General features: G+C 40.4%; 1 long non-coding RNA gene across 1 annotated transcript in view; it reads right to left on the reverse strand.

Annotated features, from left to right (window-relative positions):
• LOC138854756 (uncharacterized) overlaps positions 1 to 19,147 on the reverse strand; it is a 45,976-nt gene extending 26,829 nt beyond the window's left edge. Inside the window, exon 1 of the long non-coding RNA XR_011393927.1 lies at positions 19,011 to 19,147. This is a non-coding gene — a long non-coding RNA (uncharacterized lncRNA). The remainder of the gene's footprint in view (positions 1 to 19,010) is intronic.
• Between the last annotated feature and the right edge of the window lie 665 nt (positions 19,148 to 19,812).

Consider the following 19,812-nt stretch of genomic DNA (forward strand, 5'->3'; position numbering starts at 1 on the left):
TGTGTGTGCTGGCTCCTGGGAAAGTGTTGCACTTCTTGCAACTCTTCCATTGAAAACTTTGTGCCTCTTATGAAAGGAGGAATGCAGCAAAGATTTACCTCAGGACCATCATGGTCGACCGTCCTGTCTTCCATTCTTCACTCGCTCGAACTTTTAGTCACAAAATTACTCGAAATTCTTAGAAATATTAACTGCCACATCCTTACATATTTATAAACCCAAATTTAATTTGCACATTCCATATCATAATGCCTCTTATCACAATTTTTTTGCATATACCAAGGCTGCTGTTACCAGACAACGCCCAGAGTTCGGACACATCCAATGCAAGTGGACCAGAATGTAACTTTTTTTGTTGCAATTCTATGGAGGAACCCTTGCAACTTCCCCTCCCCCCTCCCCCCACACCCCCAACCATCGAAAGCTTCTGCATTCTGTGTCCTGATTGGTCACAGATGCCTCAGGGAGAACCAATCACAGGACGTGTTCTACACAGGGTAGCTATGTAATATTCTTTGTTTACATCTGTCAAAACATTTGTGGACGATATTTTACCTGGATTTTTTTGGTGCATGACTGACCTTAGCTAATCTTAAACCTATGAGCTGTCTAGACTGATAATCCCCGCGGGTGTCATCCTGTCACCCTCCAGAAATTTGAGACATCCATGCTGGCTGCTGATCATCCACTAAGAGACGTACAGATAAACATGAATATTGTGGATGTTAATAATAATAATAATAATAATAATAATAATAATAATAATAATAATAATAATAATAATAATAATAATAATAATAATAATAATAATAATAATCTATATTTCTACAAGTACATGATACAATTTATACAGACCATAGCTGGCATCAATGACATACTATACAGAAAGCCCTTTGTTATGCAGAGCATTTTTGGCAAATTAGGTTAATTTTGTCCCCAGGATGCTACCCCCACCAGTCGACTAACACCCATCTTCCCTCCCCAACAATGCAGTCACCTCTCCCTCCCTCCCCTCCCCAACAATACAGTCACCTCTCCCTACCTTCCCTCCCCAACAATGCAGTCACCTCTCCTCCACCTATCCTCCCCAACAATGCAGTCGCCTCTTCCTCCCTCCCCTCCCCAACAATACAGTCACCTCTCCCTACCTTCCCTCCCCAACAATGCAGTCACCTCTCCTCCACCTATCCTCCCCAACAATGCAGTCGCCTCTTCCTCCCTCCCCTCCCCAACAATACAGTCACCTCTCCCTACCTTCCCTCCCCAACAATGTAGTCACCTCTCCCCACCTTCCCTCCCCAACAATGCAGTTCTCTCCACCCCCTCCAAGGCAGGAACAAAATCTAACAAAGTGTTGCCACTTTTCCTCAGGTCGAGTAGATACAAAAAATTGCACTTTCAGACCTCCGTATTCTTCTCTATTGTCTTGCATGGCTGCATCTGTAACAGCCACATTGCTGGCTCCTGTATGTCCTCCCTGCAACCCTCTGCAACACTGCCTCCTGTGTGTGCTGCCTCCTGGGAAAGTGTTGCACTTCTTGCAACTCTTCCATTGAAAACATCGTGCCTCGTATGAAAGGAAGAATGCAGCAAAGATTTTCCTCAGGTCGACCCTACCTGCCTCCCTCCCTGCAACACTGCCTCCCTCCCTGCAACACTGCCTCCCTCCCTGCAACACTGCCTCTCTTCCCTCTCAATTATTACCATTCTTATTTTATATATCTGACAACTACAGCTATGCTCTGTTGCTCCCCGTGTATGGGACCCAGTGTTGTATTTAAATATTGTAAGAGCGTAATATAACTCTCACTTAATATTATATCGCAAATAGCTAAAATGAACGTGTTTGGCCTTATATTATCTGTATCGTCAGTTGTTATTATTATTATTATTATTATTATTATTATTATTATTATTATTATTATTATTATTATTATTATTATTATTATTATTATTATTATTATTATTATTATTATTATTATTATTATTATTAGCTATATAAATAGGTAGGCTGTGTTTCTGTTGTTAAAGGAGAACAAACTACTGAGGACGGGAAACAATCGTGCCAACTACTGTTAGTTGGTTTAGGGTCTAGTTTACTGCTGACTGAGTCACGTGATCCCACCTGATGTTAGGTTAGTAAACTTGGATTCAGGGAGTCTTGTACAGCCCTGAGCACAGTAGACATATCTTTCTCTCTCTCCTGAGGTTGTCTGGTAGAGTTTTAAGTTTCATTAAGAAACAGTGTCGTTAGTGACTCCCGGTTTACTCTGTGTATTGCTGGAAAAACCGAGTTATTAGTAGACTTGGTCATTTGCGGTGTCTCTTGAGGTGTATGTCATCCAGACACTTTAAATATGTCTTTTTTCCTGAACTATAGAATATAGATCTTAATTTTGAGTACAACTTCGCTAAGACGTAGACTGTAGTAATCTGTGTTAAGCCTAGATTCGGTATTCTGTAGAAAGTTCCATTAGTTATGGTCGCTACTTTCATAGTTATGGTCGCTACTTTCATAGTTATGGTCACTACTTTGATAGTTATGATCGCTACTTTCATAGTTATGATCGCTACTTTCATAGTTATGGTCGCTACTTTCATAGTTATGGTCACTACTTTGATAGTTATGGTCGCTACTTTCATAGTTATGGTCACTACTTTGATAGTTATGATCGCTACTTTCATAGTTATGATCGCTACTTTCATAGTTATGATCGCTACTTTCATAGTTATGGTCGCTACTTTCATAGTTATGGTCGCTACTTTCATAGTTATGGTCACTACTTTCATAGTTATGGTCGCTACTTTCATAGTTATGGTCGCTACTTTCATAGTTATGGTCGCTACTTTCATAGTTATGGTCACTTTCATAGTAATGGTCACTACTTTCATAGTTATGGTCGCTACTTTCATAGTTATGGTCGCTACTTTCATAGTTATGGTCACTTTCATAGTAATGGTCACTACTTTCATAGTTATGGTCGCTACTTTCATAGTTATGGTCGCTACTTTCATAGTTATGGTCGCTACTTTCATAGTTATGGTCGCTACTTTCATAGTTATGATCGCTACTTTCATAGTTATGGTCGCTACTTTCATAGTTATGGTCGCTACTTTCATAGTTATGGTCGCTACTTTCATAGTTATGGTCACTACTTTCATAGTTATGGTCGCTACTTTCATAGTTATGGTCGCTACTTTCATAGTTATGGTCGCTACTTTCATAGTTATGGTCACTACTTTCATAGTTATGGTCGCTACTTTCATAGTTATGGTCACTTTCATAGTAATGGTCACTTTCATAGTAATGGTCACTTTCATAGTTATGGTCACTTTCATAGTAATGGTCACTTTCATAGTTATGGTCACTACTTTCATAGTTATGGTCACTTTCATAGTAATGGTCACTTTCATAGTTATGGTCACTACTTTCATAGTTATGGTCGCTACTTTCATAGTTATGATCGCTACTTTCATAGTTATGGTCACTACTTTCATAGTTATGGTCACTACTTTCATAGTTATGGTCACTTTCATAGTAATGGTCACTTTCATAGTTATGGTCACTACTTTCATAGTTATGGTCACTACTTTCATAGTTATGGTCACTTTCATAGTTATGGTCACTTTCATAGTAATGGTCACTTTCATAGTTATGGTCACTACTTTCATAGTTATGGTCGCTACTTTCATAGTTATGGTCACTTTCATAGTTATGGTCACTACTTTCATAGTTATGGTCGCTACTTTCATAGTTATGGTCACTTTCATAGTTATGGTCACTACTTTCATAGTTATGATCGCTACTTTCATAGTTATGGTCACTACTTTCATAGTTATGGTCACTACTTTCATAGTTATGGTCACTACTTTCATAGTTATGATCGCTACTTTCATAGTTATGGTCACTACTTTCATAGTTATGGTCGCTACTTTCATAGTTATGGTCACTTTCATAGTAATGGTCACTTTCATAGTTATGGTCACTTTCATAGTAATGGTCACTTTCATAGTTATGGTCACTTTCATAGTAATGGTCACTTTCATAGTTATGGTCACTACTTTCATAGTTATGGTCACTACTTTCATAGTTATGGTCACTTTCATAGTAATGGTCACTTTCATAGTTATGGTCGCTACTTTCATAGTTATGGTCACTTTCATAGTTATGGTCGCTACTTTCATAGTTATGGTCACTACTTTCATAGTTATGGTCACTTTCATAGTAATGGTCACTTTCATAGTTATGGTCGCTACTTTCATAGTTATGGTCACTTTCATAGTTATGGTCGCTACTTTCATAGTTATGGTCACTTTCATAGTTATGGTCACTTTCATAGTTATGGTCACTACTTTCATAGTTATGGTCACTTTCATAGTTATGGTCACTTTCATAGTTATGGTCGCTACTTTCATAGTTATGGTCACTTTCATAGTAATGGTCACTTTCATAGTTATGGTCGCTACTTTCATAGTTATGATCGCTACTTTCATAGTTATGGTCACTTTCATAGTAATGGTCACTTTCATAGTTATGGTCACTACTTTCATAGTTATGGTCGCTACTTTCATAGTTATGGTCGCTACTTTCATAGTTATGGTCACTACTTTCATAGTTATGGTCGCTACTTTCATAGTTATGGTCGCTACTTTCATAGTTATGGTCGCTACTTTCATAGTTATGGTCACTACTTTCATAGTTATGGTCGCTACTTTCATAGTTATGGTCACTTTCATAGTAATGGTCACTTTCATAGTTATGGTCACTTTCATAGTAATGGTCACTTTCATAGTTATGGTCACTACTTTCATAGTTATGGTCACTTTCATAGTAATGGTCACTTTCATAGTTATGGTCACTACTTTCATAGTTATGGTCGCTACTTTCATAGTTATGATCGCTACTTTCATAGTTATGGTCACTACTTTCATAGTTATGGTCACTACTTTCATAGTTATGGTCACTTTCATAGTAATGGTCACTTTCATAGTTATGGTCACTACTTTCATAGTTATGGTCACTACTTTCATAGTTATGGTCACTTTCATAGTTATGGTCACTTTCATAGTAATGGTCACTTTCATAGTTATGGTCACTACTTTCATAGTTATGGTCGCTACTTTCATAGTTATGGTCACTTTCATAGTTATGGTCACTACTTTCATAGTTATGGTCGCTACTTTCATAGTTATGGTCACTTTCATAGTTATGGTCACTACTTTCATAGTTATGATCGCTACTTTCATAGTTATGGTCACTACTTTCATAGTTATGGTCACTACTTTCATAGTTATGGTCACTACTTTCATAGTTATGATCGCTACTTTCATAGTTATGGTCACTACTTTCATAGTTATGGTCGCTACTTTCATAGTTATGGTCACTTTCATAGTAATGGTCACTTTCATAGTTATGGTCACTTTCATAGTAATGGTCACTTTCATAGTTATGGTCACTTTCATAGTAATGGTCACTTTCATAGTTATGGTCACTACTTTCATAGTTATGGTCACTACTTTCATAGTTATGGTCACTTTCATAGTAATGGTCACTTTCATAGTTATGGTCGCTACTTTCATAGTTATGGTCACTTTCATAGTTATGGTCGCTACTTTCATAGTTATGGTCACTACTTTCATAGTTATGGTCACTTTCATAGTAATGGTCACTTTCATAGTTATGGTCGCTACTTTCATAGTTATGGTCACTTTCATAGTTATGGTCGCTACTTTCATAGTTATGGTCACTTTCATAGTTATGGTCACTTTCATAGTTATGGTCACTACTTTCATAGTTATGGTCACTTTCATAGTTATGGTCACTTTCATAGTTATGGTCGCTACTTTCATAGTTATGGTCACTTTCATAGTAATGGTCACTTTCATAGTTATGGTCGCTACTTTCATAGTTATGATCGCTACTTTCATAGTTATGGTCACTACTTTCATAGTTATGGTCACTACTTTCATAGTTATGGTCACTACTTTCATAGTTATGGTCACTACTTTCATAGTTATGATCGCTACTTTCATAGTTATGGTCACTTTCATAGTAATGGTCACTTTCATAGTTATGGTCGCTACTTTCATAGTTATGGTCACTACTTTCATAGTTATGGTCGCTACTTTCATAGTTATGGTCGCTACTTTCATAGTTATGATCGCTACTTTCATAGTTATGGTCGCTACTTTCATAGTTATGGTCACTTTCATAGTAATGGTCACTTTCATAGTTATGGTCACTTTCATAGTTATGGTCACTTTCATAGTAATGGTCACTTTCATAGTTATGGTCACTTTCATAGTAATGGTCACTTTCATAGTTATGGTCACTTTCATAGTTATGGTCACTTTCATAGTTATGGTCACTACTTTCATAGTTATGGTCACTTTCATAGTTATGGTCACTACTTTCATAGTTATGGTCACTTTCATAGTTATGGTCACTACTTTCATAGTTATGGTCACTACTTTCATAGTTATGGTCACTTTCATAGTTATGGTCACTACTTTCATAGTTATGATCGCTACTTTCATAGTTATGGTCACTACTTTCATAGTTATGGTCACTACTTTCATAGTTATGATCGCTACTTTCATAGTTATGGTCACTACTTTCATAGTTATGGTCACTTTCATAGTTATGGTCACTACTTTCATAGTTATGGTCACTTTCATAGTTATGGTCACTACTTTCATAGTTATGGTCACTACTTTCATAGTTATGGTCACTACTTTCATAGTTATGGTCGCTACTTTCATAGTTATGGTCGCTACTTTCATAGTTATGGTCACTACTTTCATAGTTATGGTCGCTACTTTCATAGTTATGGTCACTACTTTCATAGTTATGGTCACTTTCATAGTTATGATCGCTACTTTCATAGTTATGGTCACTTTCATAGTTATGATCGCTACTTTCATAGTTATGGTCACTTTCATAGTTATGATCGCTACTTTCATAGTTATGGTCACTACTTTCATAGTTATGGTCACTACTTTCATAGTTATGGTCACTACTTTCATAGTTATGATCGCTACTTTCATAGTTATGGTCACTACTTTCATAGTTATGATCGCTACTTTCATAGTTATGGTCACTACTTTCATAGTTATGGTCACTACTTTCATAGTTATGGTCACTACTTTCATAGTTATGGTCACTACTTTCATAGTTATGGTCACTACTTTCATAGTTATGGTCACTACTTTCATAGTTATGGTCACTACTTTCATAGTTATGGTCGCTACTTTCATAGTTATGGTCACTACTTTCATAGTTATGGTCGCTACTTTCATAGTTATGGTCGCTACTTTCATAGTTATGGTCACTACTTTCATAGTTATGGTCACTACTTTCATAGTTATGGTCGCTACTTTCATAGTTATGGTCGCTACTTTCATAGTTATGGTCACTACTTTCATAGTTATGGTCACTACTTTCATAGTTATGGTCACTACTTTCATAGTTATGGTCGCTACTTTCATAGTTATGGTCACTACTTTCATAGTTATGGTCACTACTTTCATAGTTATGGTCACTACTTTCATAGTTATGGTCGCTACTTTCATAGTTATGGTCACTACTTTCATAGTTATGGTCGCTACTTTCATAGTTATGGTCACTACTTTCATAGTTATGGTCGCTACTTTCATAGTTATGGTCGCTACTTTCATAGTTATGGTCACTACTTACATTGTTCCTGACACAGGAGTGACAGTGCTACACAAACTATTAACTTAAGTTTGAGATTTACGATCACTGACTATCGTAAAATCTCTCCTTATATGGATAATCTTTTACATTGAAATTACTATATATTTATAACTTCTATGTAAATTCATAATTTTAATAGTTACCTTAAATTAAGTTATTTACGTAGATAATCTTGTATCTTCTTGTATATAAATTAATAAGAGATGAAAGTATTGTCTTAAATACTTTTAAAACCAAAACTCGTTAATTTTATATTTGTTGGAATTTTGTTTCCTGGTTAAAATTTAAACCTTTATCACTATACTGATTATCTAAAAAGATAACTAGACCAGACATTGTTCCAGTATCTTAATACAAGCAAGTGTTTATCTTAATTACAGGTCAGTTTCGTAGGCAGTTTACTTCCAGAATTTGGGATACTCTACAAGCTTTATCAAAAGAAAAGAAAAACGTTATGTCACACTTGTATGGTACACGTAACGATCTCGTTTGTCATAGCGTGTTCGTATATAACTGTGTTTGTATGCAGTTCACAAGGGGATTCGAACACATCCAATGCAAGAAGACGAAGCTGCAACATTTTTGTTGTTGCAATTCCATTGATGAACCTCTTTGCAACCCTCCCCATCCTGGATACCAATTGGTCGCAGTTACCTAGGGAGAGCCAATCATAGGCCGTCTTCTGTGTCGAGGTAAGCCAAATGTAACTACCATCTCTGTTACATTTGTTATAATTAGTAGTTATTCTTTTATTATCTCTCGTATTTATACTTAAATTCCACACAGACAACCACACACAAGAGAGACATCTGACGACGTTGCGGTGCAACTCAGAGTATTAAGTAGTCACGATAACACACGAAGGTAAGGTAGCCATTCACTTTATTGTGCCGTTGTTTTGCTTCTTAAATTTCATAATTAGTAATATTTCATAATGTTAAGGTAGATGATTGATAATTCTTCTTACTGCAGTGTCGCTAATCTGTGGATAATCGTGGATTATAGAATTATAGAGAGTCTAGCGCTCTGATTATTTTAGTATTATTATGGGATCTTAGTAAGACACTTGTGTAGCGCTAGGGAATCTCATACTCTGCTCCCTCATACTCTGCTCCCTCATACTCTGCTTCCTCATACTCTGCTCCCTCATACTCTGCTCCCTCATACTCTGCTTCCTCATCTCTCACTCTACCTCCTTTATCTCATTTTCTGCCTCTCCTGCGTCACCACTTTTACCATTCCATTCCCCCCTCCCTGTATCCTCGTGTCCTCTGCACCACACTGCAGCCACACTCTGGCTTCCCTGAGTCAGAAAAGCACAACGTCGCTTTTCCCACGTAGTGTTGGCACAGTAGAACACATTTCCAAATGACTGCATTCTCCCCTGCCGTCTGGTTGTGTTGCGGCTGCAACACCTGCAACACACGTCGCAGTGAATTGTGTTGGGATATGCAAATGTATGCAGATTAGAGTGTGTGCTGATACGAGGTAACACGCATACACTTGAGCGTGGATCAGCTGGTAGCGCACTCAGCTCACACACTGAGGTTCGTGGTTCGATTCCCGGTACGGGTGCAAATATTAGGACGTGGTTTCCTTAAAACACCTGCTGTCCATGTCCACTTATCAGTAAAACAGGTACCTGGGTGTTAATCAACTGGTGTGGGTCGCATCCTGGGGACAAAATTGACTCAATTTGCCCGAAATGCTCTGCATAACAAGGGGCTTTCTACATAGTATGTCATGGATGTCAGCTATGGTCTGTATAAGTTGCATCGTGTAGACATAGACTAGTTTATAAGTAAAACTCGCATGTATTGTAGTGTTTAACACTTAGACACTTAACACCTCACTAGTAATTACAATTTTGTTGATTATTTTAGATTTTTTGCTAATATAAATATTCTTGTGTGTTCCCTGACTCTAACAATAATATTTTAGTTTAGAAAGATAATTAAAGTGTAATGAACACGTGTCAGTGTTCAATAATAACCCACATGGTGGCAGAAACACAGGAGGTTAATTGATCTGTATATCTCGGTCCTCTTGTGGGGTCCTCTTCAGCAGATAAAGAGGACACAGAAGGGGGTCGAAATATGCAAATCAACCTCCTGTGTTTCTGTGAGTTGTTATTGTGGATATAAAGATGAGCTGAGAGTTCTAAATCTTCAAATTCTGTAAGTAATAGCTTTGAAAGTAGTTTTTTAAGTCAGTGTAGAGAGTTGTCAGCAGTAGCCGTCACTCAATATTAAACTTCGATAAGTTGCAGTTTAATAAATGTAGTGTAGGTGTGAATGATGATGAAAGTGTTCCTTCTTTTTTTCAGGTCACCCTGCCTTGGTGGGAGACCGCCGATATGTTAACAAATAATCATAAATATAATTTTTTAAAGGGTTGGAGGGGAAAGCCAGTGGAAGGCCTCGGTCAGATGACTAAAAGCTCCAGTTTTGGGTCATCATATGACTAAGACCCGCGTCAGGAAACACTAACCTAAGTGTTCGAATTGTTGACCAGAATACGTATAACTCCAGCTGTGTGTGGTTGCTGTTGCAACTGCAGGGTCACGAACGGTGCAGCTCATGAACACAATGCTCCCTCCCTGCAACACTGCCTCCTGGGAAAGTGTTGCACTTCTTGCAACTCTCCCATTGAAAACTTTGTGCCTCTTATGAAAGGAGGAATGCAGCAAAGATTTTCCTCAGGACCATGATGGTGGACCCTCCCAGCCTCCCTCTCTCTTCCATTTCTCTGTGTCTCTGTCTCTATCTCTCTCTCTTTAAACACTCATAAAATTTCTCATCAGTATTATTAAATTTAATTAAGTACGACGCCCCTTATTTTAATTACTACAGACTAGTGGTGACACATGGCGTACTACATACATACTACGGGATACATAGTCTCTGTAGCCCAGGCCAGGAAATGGGACACACCCAATGCAAGTTGGTAAAGATGGACACAGTTTTTTGCTGCAATTCTGTTTATGGGTCCCTTGCAACACCCCCTCCCCCCCTCTCCCCTCCCATCCCTCTCCCTACTTCCACAAGACACTGCTTGGCCCTGATTGGTGACAGTCACCAAGGTACAACAGATCAGATGACCCTGTGTGTACTCGCTTAATTGTGGTTGCAGGGGTCGAGACTCAGCTCCTGGCCCTGTGTGTCAATTTCTCAATGGTAACTCGTATATGCAAAAGAACACCAGGTTTTTTTTTTTTCCATCTCGTATCGCTTGCTCGCTATTCTTGCAGAATATGTATGTATAATGCTGAGAGATTAATTCTTATTTTAGGCATTTAAAGTATTTTTGACTGGTAGCCAAGACGTAGTTTCAAGTCTTAACGACCCTCGTGTGCTCTATAGACTTTTATCCCAACTTGTCAATTACGACTGTTAACATAATTCATCTGTTGACTGAGATCAGAGGAATTATCGGAGATTATTCTGGTTTAATACTGTTAGTATCACTTTGAATTATCAAAAAAAAAATAAGACTGATTAATAATAAGTTAAATTTAATATATTTACAAGGGAACCTTCAAGAATGTAAACACAGAGAAGAGTACTGATTGGCTGAATTATGTATAGAACACGGCCTGTGATTGGCTCATTCTGGGTGACAACGACCACTTGGGAACCAGGATGCAGAAGCTTTGGGAAAGGGGGGATGGGGAGGGGGTTGCAAGGGCCATTGAACAGAACTGCAGTAAAAAATGTTGCATTTTCGTCCACTTGCATTGAATGTGTTCGAATTCCCGACGTGGACTACGGAAAATAATTTATATACCGACTGTGATATAAGCAATTATTTAGTGCAGTATACCCAGGTATAGCTGTAATTTATTAATTTATATAATGATACTCGTATTAATTGCTATTATAAACATTTTAGGGTAATATTAAGGACAGAAGTTAAAGGGAAAGTAGCGAATGGGAGGCTGGGAGGGAGGCTGGGAGGGTCGACCATGATGGTACTGAGGAAAATCTCTGCTGCATTCTTCCTTTCATAAGAGGCACGAAGTTTTCAATGGAAGAGTTGCAAGAAGTGCAACATTTTCCCAGGAGGCAGTGTTGCAGTGCAGTCTCGCAGCAGCGACCGCAGGAGACGGAAGAGGAGAATGCAGCCGCCTGCATATATATTGTTTGGTACCTGTACGACCTGGGACAGGTGTTGACTCTTGTATTCCTTCGTTAGGGAGGGAGAGGAGCTGCATTTTGGTAGGGAGGGAAAAGTGAAGGAGGGGAGGGAGGTGACAGCGTAGCACCAGTTGGATTATCAATGCATCACCTGAGAGGTTCAGTAATAACTAACAATAATACAATATTCAGTATTAACTAACAATAATACAATATTCAGTATTAACTAACAATAATACAATATAACAGTCAAGTTCAATATTAATTAAGAATAATACTGATTCCAGGAAAGAATATCAGAAATCATTCTTGTAACTTAAAATAATACTGTGTAAGGTTATCTTGAATTATACAAGATTATATAAGATAACAGTTATGGGACATATTCTATATTAAATGTCTGTAAGGTAAATCGTCCATAAAAGCGTTAACAGATGTAAAAAAAAAAAAAAAAAACTCGGGGCTCCCTAGATGTTCCATATGGAACAAGTCCTGTGATTTGCTCTCCCTGAGGTACCTGTGACCAATCAGGGCAAAGAATGCAGAGGCTTTTGGTGGTTGGAGTAATGGGGGGGGGGGGGGGTTGCAAGGGTTCCTCTATAGCCTTGCAACAAAAAATGGTGCATTTTGCTCAACTTGCATTGGATGTGTTCGATTTCACGGCCCAGTCTGCTAACATCATTATTATGTGTAGAAACATTGTGGTAAAAGCAATTATGATGTGGAATGTCCAAATTAAATTTGTGTTTATAAATGTATAAGGACGTGGCACTTGATATTTTAAAATTTCGAGTAATTTTGTGACTAAAAGTTCGAGCGAGTGAAGAATGGAAGACAGGACGGTCGACCATGATGGTCCTGAGGTAAATCTTTGCTGCATTCCACCTTTCATACGAGGCACAAAGTTTTCAATGGAAGAGTTGCAAGAAGTGCAACACTTTCCCAGGAGCCAGCACACACACACACACACACACACACACACACACACACACACACACATAGGAGGCTGTGTTGCAGTGGGTCGTGCGCTATTTGTTGCAAGTGCAACTAGACAAGGCGGCAGTGGGGAATGCAGCTGCCTGCACATGTACCTCTCAATGCATGCATGCACATGTACCTCTTGTACCTACACGACCAGGGAACAATGACACTGTTGTGGTGCTCCTACAATGCAGAAACTTGCACTGTGGTGGAGGTCATAGAGGAGGTGAAGGAGAGGAGAGAGAGAGAGAGAGAGAGAGGCTTGCATTGCGGTGGGGGTCATAGAGGGGTGAAGGAAGGGATAGACAGGGGGTTGCATTGTGGTGAGGGTCATAGAGGGGATGAAGGAAGGGATAGAGAGGGGGGTTACATTGTGGTAGGGGTCATAGTGGTTGTTGTGGAGAAAGGGAGAGGAAGGGAGGTGGTGACGGAAAGGAGTGCTAGAAGGGTGGAATCAATGAGATGTGGAGAGATAAATGATAAACGAAGGAGATATGAGGGAAAAAGGAAGAGGAGGTATAATGGAATGTGAGGAAAGATGTATGACGGAGTGTTGTAAGGACATCTTACAGACACCTTCCTCACTCCCTGCAACACTGCCTCTCTGCAACACTGCCTCTCTGCAACACTGCCTCTCTGCAACACTGCCTCCCTGCAGCACTACCTCCCTGCAATACTGCCTCTGTCCCTGCAACAATGCCTCCTATGTGTGCTGGGTCCTGGGAAAGTGTTGCACTTGCATCTCTCCCATTGAAAACTTTGTGCCTCTTATGAAAGGAAGAATGCAGGAAAGATTTTCCTCAGGACCATCATGGTGGACCCTCCCAGCCTCCCTCCCCTCCCTCCCTACAACACTGCCTCCCTGCAACACTGCCTCCCTGCAACACTGCCTCCCTGCAACACTGCCTCCTTCCCTACAACACTACCTCTCTCCTTGCAACACTGCCTCCCTTCCTGCAATACTACCTCCCTGCAACGCTGTCTCCCTCCAGCCCAAAACGTTGCAAGCCTTGCGTTATTAATGGTGAAAATCGAAACTGTATGCAACTCAAAATCAAAATATTGTCTATATAAACAATATAATAAAAAAATCATCAAAAATTTGGCCAATGCATTGATAAAAATTTCAAAATTATTTTCTTGAACTTCAGAAGAGAAGTCAGAGAAATTTACTCTGGTTGACCAAAATGCAACGTTGTTGTATAAAGTTATTTTTAATTTGAATATAAGGGAAGATCTCCAGGGGAAAGTGGAACAGAATTCTTCCTCCGTAAGCCATGCGTGTCGTGAGAGGCGACTAAAATGCCGGGAGCAAGTGGCTAGTAACCCCTTTGTCTGTATAAATTGCTAAAGTTAAAAAGAAAAACTTGTGTTTTTCTTTTTAGGTCACCCTGCCTCGGTGGGATACGGCCGGCGTGTTGAAAAAAACTTGTAATGTAAGTATTAGAAAGAGTAGCAGTGAAGGGTCCCAGAGATGCTTCGTAAAACACTACAACCTGCTTAGTTTATAACCAGGAGCTGGAGACTTGAAGCATTATATGTAGAGGAAGGTGCATTCCCCTCTGCTCTCTGGCGAGGTTGCACTTGCAACAGCACCCATACAAACCACTGCAACACTGCCTCCTGGGAAAGTGTTGCACTTCTTGCAGCTCTTCCATTGAAAAGTTTGTGCCTCTTATGAAAGGAGGAATGCAGCAAAGATTTACCTCAGGTCGACCCTCTCACCCTCCCCCCCCCCCCTCACACACACTGTTTCATTCCTCTCTCTCCTGCTAATGTTTTATCACAATTTACTCTCAAAATATTTCTAATATAAACTATGGTCTTCATTCCATGTATTTTAGAAGGCTGAGTGCAGTCTGGTACACCGCTTATAACGATAACTTGTACCTCAGTAGCTTATGTACACAATCTCATTTGTAGCGATCCTCGCCAAGACTTCGAACACTTACAATGCAAGGTGACCAAAATGCAATATTTTTTTCTTGTTGCAATTCGGAGACCCTTGCCTACCCTCACCCCCGGTCTCCCCCCTCCTCTCCCTACCATCCCCTCACCCCCGGTCTCCCCCCTCCTCTCCCTACCATCCCCTCACCCCCGTTCCCCCCCCCCCTCCTCTCCCTACCATCCACAAAGTCCTACAGTCTCGAGCCTGATTGGTCACAAGTGCCCAGGAACAGCCAATCACAGGCAGTGTTGTGTATACAGCAGCCAGGCATCACACAATTTTTTTTTTAAGTTTTTATATATTATGTTTTGACATGTAAACATTTTCATATGAGAATGTGTTAAAAAACAGAACTCGTGCTTCTTACATAAGAAGGAACGCAGGAGTTTACCTGGAGAGAGTTCTGGGGGGTCAACGCCCCCGCGGCCCGGTCTGTGACCAGGCCTCAGTGTCTGTCGAGGCCTCCGAGACTCTCCTGCGCATCCATATTTATGTTTTTTAACACATCCTCATATATAAATATTTTCACATGTCAAAACAGAATATATAAAAACTTAAAAAATTGGTTTTCAGTGACAGAGTTGCAGGAAGTGCAACATTTTCTCAGGAGTCAGTGTTGCAGGAAGTGTTGCATTGTTGCAAGGACTGCGAGTTAGACGGCAGTGGAGAATGCAGCTGCCTACAAATGTGTTCTTGTGTACCTATACTTTTATTGTTCCTGCCTCGGTGGTGGGGTAGAGAGCGCTGCATTGTGGTGGGGAGAGAGAGAGAGAGAGAGAGAGAGAGAGAGAGAGGTAAAGGGACTGCTGTCTGGTGAAGGAAAGATGGGAGTGTAGGGCGGAAAGATAAATGATAAACGAGGAAGATATGAGAAGAATAGTGATGTAATATGAGTGTGTTAGTGCACCTCATAAATACCTGCCTCCCTCTCTGCAACACTGTCTCTCTGCAACACTGCCTCTCTGCAACACTGCCTCTCTGCAACACTGCCTCTCTGCAACACTGTCTCCCTTTCTGCCTCGCTGCAACACTTCCACTTATGTATGCTGGCTCCTGGGAAAGTGTTGCACTTCTTGCAACTCTCCCATTGAAAACTTTGTGCCTCGTATGAAAGGAGGAATGCAGCAAAGATTTTCCTGAGGTCCATCATGATCGACCCTCCCAGCCTCCCTCCTCCCGACCTTCTCCCGACCTCCTCCCGACCTCCTCCCGACCTCCTCCCGACCTCCTCCCGACCTCCTCCCGACCAGCTCCACTACACAACGTAAAATCCTAACGCCACTACCCTCCAAAAATAATGCATTTCTATTTATACAATTTTTTAAATACTAAATATGCCGTAAATGGCATTGATAAAATACCTTTTTTGGAATATGGGTACATACAGACCCTCAGTATTTGGGATGCATTCAGTCGCAAATATTTTTAACCCTGACGTTATGTAAATGGTCATAGATTAATAATGAAAACCATTCTTACATTTTGATTGGCAATTGTAAATGTCCTTTGATCACAATGTTAGTGATGGGCTCTGGAAATGTTTATGTGGACCAGCTCTGATGATCACAATGTTAGTGTTGGGCTCTGGAAATGTTTATGTGGACCAGCTCTGATGATCACAATGTTAGTGATGGGCTCTGGAAATGTTTATGTGGACCAGCTCTGATGATCACAATGTTAGTGTTGGGCTCTGGAAATGTTTATGTGGACCAGCTCTGATGATCACAATGTTAGTGTTGGGCTCTGGAAATGTTTATGTGGACCAGCTCTGATGATCACAATGTTAGTGATGGGCTCTGGAAATGTTTATGTGGACTAGCTCTGATGATCACAATGTTAGTGTTGGGCTCTGGAAATGTTTATGTGGACCAGCTCTGATGATCACAATGTTAGTGTTGGATTCTGGAAATGTTTATGTGGACCAGCTCTGATGATCACAATGTTAGTGTTGGGCTCTGGAAATGTTTATGTGGACCAGCTCTGATGATCACAATGTTAGTGTTGGATTCTGGAAATGTTTATGTGGACCAGCTCTGATGATCACAATGTTAGTGTTGGGCTCTGGAAATGTTTATGTGGACCAGCTCTGATGATCACAATGTTAGTGTTGGGCTCTGGAAATGTTTATGTGGACCAGCTCTGATGATCACAATGTTAGTGATGGGCTCTGGAAATGTTTATGTGGACTAGCTCTGATGATCACAATGTTAGTGTTGGGCTCTGGAAATGTTTATGTGGACCAGCTCTGATGATCACAATGTTAGTGTTGGATTCTGGAAATGTTTATGTGGACCAGCTCTGATGATCACAATGTTAGTGTTGGGCTCTGGAAATGTTTATGTGGACCAGCTCTGATGATCACAATGTTAGTGTTGGATTCTGGAAATGTTTATGTGGACCAGCTCTGATGATCACAATGTTAGTGTTGGGCTCTGGAAATGTTTATGTGGACCAGCTCTGATGATCACAATGTTAGTGTTGGGCTCTGGAAATGTTTATGTGGACCAGCTCTGATGATCACAATGTTAGTGATGGGCTCTGGAAATGTTTATGTGGACTAGCTCTGATGATCACAATGTTAGTGTTGGGCTCTGGAAATGTTTATGTGGACCAGCTCTGATGATCACAATGTTAGTGTTGGATTCTGGAAATGTTTATGTGGACCAGCTCTGATGATCACAATGTTAGTGTTGGGCTCTGGAAATGTTTATGTGGACCAGCTCTGATGATCACAATGTTAGTGTTGGATTCTGGAAATGTTTATGTGGACCAGCTCTGATGATCACAATGTTAGTGTTGGGCTCTGGAAATGTTTATGTGGACCAGCTCTGATGATCACAATGTTAGTGTTGGGCTCTGGAAATGTTTATGTGGACCAGCTCTGATGATCACAATGTTAGTGTTGGGCTCTGGAAATGTTTATGTGGACCAGCTCTGATGATCACAATGTTAGTGATGGGCTCTGGAAATGTTTATGTGGACCAGCTCTGATGATCACAATGTTAGTGTTGGGCTCTGGAAATGTTTATGTGGACCAGCTCTGATGATCACAATGTTAGTATTGGGCTCTGGAAATGTTTATGTGGACCAGCTCTGATGATCACAATGTTAGTGTTGGGCTCTGGAAATGTTTATGTGGACCAGCTCTGATGATCACAATGTTAGTGTTGGGCTCTGGAAATGTTTACGTGGACCAGCTCTGATGATCATAATGTTGACTATCAGATGACTTGTGAAAGTTCCATAGTTTGTAAACATAGTTCGTTGATTGGTTAATGGGGTTTAAAGCCTCTTGACTACACAAGGGTCATTAAGGCTCCGTGGATCGAACCACAGTGCTCCCTATTCTCCTAGACGCTAGGACACTCCTACGGGCTTAGGATTTACCCCTGACTAAAATAAATTCAGAAAGCTCTTTAAATCGTAAAATAAACGCCACATTCAATAATAAAAGAAATGATAAAATATGATAATAAAAATGTTGAAAATAGACAGTGAAAGCAGTGGAAAAATACAAGAAAATAAAATAATTCAGGTCTTGACATGTCAGGTCTTGACATGTCAGGTGGAACAAGTGTGACTGCCGGATACATACACCAAGACATGTATGTCTCAGTATATATAGTTAATTAGCCCTTATTTTATGTATTAAAGTATACTTGGCTGGCTGTGAAGAAGTTAGTTGAAGCCTTAATGACACTTGTGTTAGTAGATTATATACTCCAGTGAGTGCGAGAGAGTGCGAGTGTGTGTGAGTGTGTGTGAGTGTGTGTGAGTGCAACTCAGGGTGAACGAGTGTTAGTTTAATCTTGAACACGAAGATCCACGTTCACTTCGTTGTTTGTTCATCCGTCTTAACAGTAGTTTGCAATGTCGGCAATCTCACGCAGTCTCGCAATACTACGTACGTTAACATCGTAATACTACGCAAGTTAGCGTCGCAATACTACGCAGGTTAAACGCAAGTTAACGCCCTCCTACGCGAGTTTACCTAATGTCATCAGTCTGTGTTGACTAAGGGTTTAATTAAGATGGAATGGAATACTGAGGGAGGATATAGAGGGAAGCGAGGTAGATGGAGTTTGATAACAGGAGATGGACAGACAACCAGCAGCCCATCTATTTAGATATGTGTCCCCACAATATCTTTACGCAAGCCTACGCAAGTTCACACAACCCTACGCAAATGCACCCAACCACAGGCACATTTCAATGCAGTTTAACATACCTGCATAACTGATGAGTTTGTTGAATCATGATGCTTGGCTGTTACCGTTGACGTGTGTGTGAGTACGATTGTTTAGAGAGGTGATCCGCCCTGCACGCTGGACCTGCTCACACTGCACACATGTTGCAAGTCTTCCCTGCAATATAATGCAGCTGCAACCCTTTCCCACCCACCCTGGTCGCTCTCACAGCTCCCATGCACCACCAACAACAACAACAGCCATCCATTTCGGCCGCTATTTCACCACCAGACCCACGAATTCCACCCTTAGGACCGCTATTACACTGTATTCAATTATGGAAGACACTGCACTCTGCAGCCGATGCCACATTGTCCCGTATTTCCTCTGCATTCTTCTCTCCAGAAGCTACAATCTACTTCGCTTCCCTACCAACAATGCACTAGGGTTTGAAGTGCATTGTGGGTATTTTTTTTAGCAGCGTTGCAGCTTTGCAACTGGAAAATAGAGGCATTGGTAAGGTGGTTCCCACACGGGGCAGCTGCATTTTGCAGTCACCTGCTGACGCTCGCTCCCACCTGCCTCTGTTATTCCCCTGCGCTCTGTTCCATTTCTTTTCGTCTTGTTTTGGCGTTACCATGGTGCTCATTTTCTATATAATACACAGAAATGTATTTTCTAGCACCGTAGGTATGCGTCGCTTGATGTGTGTGAGTGTATGTGGTTGATGTATGTGTCATATTTTGTGGGATGAGAGAGGAAGAGGATTTTTTGTCGGTGTGATGAGTATTGTTCACCAGACATGATGGTTCATACGTCACTAGAGGCGTCTCGTGCAACAGG

Source organism: Cherax quadricarinatus, chromosome 68, assembly GCF_038502225.1.
Source record: "Cherax quadricarinatus isolate ZL_2023a chromosome 68, ASM3850222v1, whole genome shotgun sequence".
NCBI classification, from domain to species: domain Eukaryota; kingdom Metazoa; phylum Arthropoda; class Malacostraca; order Decapoda; family Parastacidae; genus Cherax; species Cherax quadricarinatus.